The following is a 2,375-nucleotide window of genomic DNA, read 5'->3' on the forward strand; positions in this document are numbered from 1 at the left end:
GCGTTAACGCCTCCTTTAATGTGAGCAGAGTCTGAAGCAGGAAGTCTGACTGATGAAGAAAGCTGAACGTCCTTCATGATACCTGTGATCTCTGCTGGAGCTTTAGTGTTTGTCGAGCTGGTTTACACAGAGAAAGTCTGGATATGCTGACCTGGCTTCGTACTACAGTACTGCATGTGAACATGCTGTTCCTTCTTCCACCTCCTGTGTTTATTTCCTATTTAAATGTCTTTTTGTTTTTCCATTCCCGAGGTTCAGTCTGAGTGTAAAGAGGCTGGACGTGCCGCAGTGTCTCACAGCTGACAGACAGGTGGACGTGGCCTGGAGGTGGCGCTGTTGCTGTCCAGCCAATCAGCAGCAGCAGCAGAAGAAGAAGAAGAAGCAGGAGCTGATTGGCTGCCGGCTGCATGAAGACATGATGGCGGCGGCAGCAGCTTCAGGAGGAACCGGCAGAGAGCAGCAGGTCTCTCATGAGTCTCCTGGTGAGTTTGTCCACCGGCGGCTCCAGGTGCTCCGATGACCGGGGAAGGAGCAGCAGCGGCCCGCTGGAGCTAACACGCTAACAGCGGCTACATCCAGAACCTGCGCGGTGTCAGCGGACCGGACCGAGCAGCGGGCCGCTCATCTGGGTCTGGCCACGTGGCCGCAGGTAAGAACAGGCCGAGCTTCCCCACTGCTGCTGTTAGAGACCACAGACACGAACCACGAAGCAGGTTCAACACATCCGGATTTCCACTCAACAGAACCTCCAGCAGCCAGACGTCAGGCGTCAGGAGGAGCTGATCAAAGTGAATTTAATGTTATTGTTTGTAGGTTCTCTGTCATCCGGGTCATGGTGGTCCTCGGAGCTTCAGTAGACATCAACCAGACTTCTCCTTTAGGTTCTTGAAGATGTTCCACCTTCATCCAAGGTTCTCCTTCAATTCTAACTAACTAATGGGGAGTTTCAGAGCTTTACAGTCCCTCCAGCTCACAAGGCTAATGCCCATTAACCACCAGCTCCACAGCATCAGTTACCGTGGAGACCTAGCNCTGCTACACACGCTAGCATGTATTTGATACTCTACAGATCCACAGCACCTTGACTGACACATTGATCCAGATACTGATCCCAGATACTGATCCAGATATTGATCTCCAGATACTGATCCTGGGTATTAATGTGTTCCAGGACCTACTTTGCGGGCCAGGAGCACCAGGTCCGGCTCATCTATCAGGGTCAGCTGCTGCAGGACGACGCTCAGACTCTGGCGTCGCTGAACCTCGTCCATAACTGCGTCCTGCACTGTCACATCTCGCAGCACGCCGGGCGGGGGGCGGCGGGGGGTCCGCGGCCCGCCGACCAGGTGCAGGTGGCGCTGAACGTGGGCAGCCTGATGGTGCCGCTGCTGGTGCTCATGCTGTCGGTTCTGTGGTACTGTCAGATCCAGTACCGGCAGTTCTTCACCGCCCCGGCCACTGCCTCGCTGGTCGGAGTCACCATCTTCCTCAGCCTGGTGGCCTTCGGGGTCTACCGCCGCTAGCTGCTCTCTGATTCGCTGCTGACCTCCGGCCTGCGGGAGGAAACGGACGCTGGTGATAGTTAATGTTTGTTTCTGTTGCCATGGAGACGCTGAGTGTAAACAAGGACTTTAATTTTTATTATTTTTAGATGGGGTTTGTGTTCATCATCATCATCATCATCATCATCATCGTGCCTCTCTGACCTTCTGAGTCTGAATGAATGAGTGACGGGGAGCTAAGTTCATGTGAGTTCCAGCTTTTGACAAAAGAGAAAATCTATTAAAACATGAATTGATGCTGATGTGTTTCTGTGCGTGTTTGAACAATCGGAGGTAATTAGATGCGATGTAGGTTTGTGTTTGCACAAAGTACAAATACAGAGACAATGAAATGCAGTTTGGCATCAAACCAGCAGCAGCATGAACAGAGCGACGAGCGCACGGCTATGTGGACGTACACGTGTGGATCCGGTGCAAACCAGACCGCATGCAGCTGGACATGGAGGGGGGTGTTGGGGTGGAAGGTTCATGACAGTACCAGCTGAGGGAAGAGCAGAGCTTCCTGTAGCGCCTCCCAGAGGGCAGGAGGACCTGCATCCTGACAGATCTTCAGGAGCTTCAACAGAATCCCATTTCTTCAAAGGTCCAGAGGTGTATTCGTCCCTCTGACTTTATAAACCTTTCTTTAACCTTCTGTTTAGCAGCTGCAGCTAATGATCACTTCCACTGTCAGGAGTCTGTTTTCTGGATGAATCAAGCAGCTGTTTGTCTCTGACATGTCAGCGAGCGGTGAAAAACATGGATCAGAGTTTCCTCAAATGTCTTGTTTAGTCCAGAGACGTTCAGTTTACTGTCACAGAGGAAAGAACCAGA

General features: G+C 52.1%; 1 protein-coding gene across 3 annotated transcripts in view; it reads left to right on the forward strand.

Annotated features, from left to right (window-relative positions):
- Positions 1-2,375, forward strand: part of tmub1 (transmembrane and ubiquitin-like domain containing 1) — a 7,939-nt gene that overhangs the window by 4,575 nt on the left and 989 nt on the right. The window lies entirely within an intron of this gene.

Source organism: Stegastes partitus, unplaced genomic scaffold (genome assembly GCF_000690725.1).
Source record: "Stegastes partitus isolate 25-593 unplaced genomic scaffold, Stegastes_partitus-1.0.2 Scaffold1705, whole genome shotgun sequence".
In the NCBI taxonomy this organism is placed as follows: Eukaryota; Metazoa; Chordata; class Actinopteri; family Pomacentridae; genus Stegastes; species Stegastes partitus.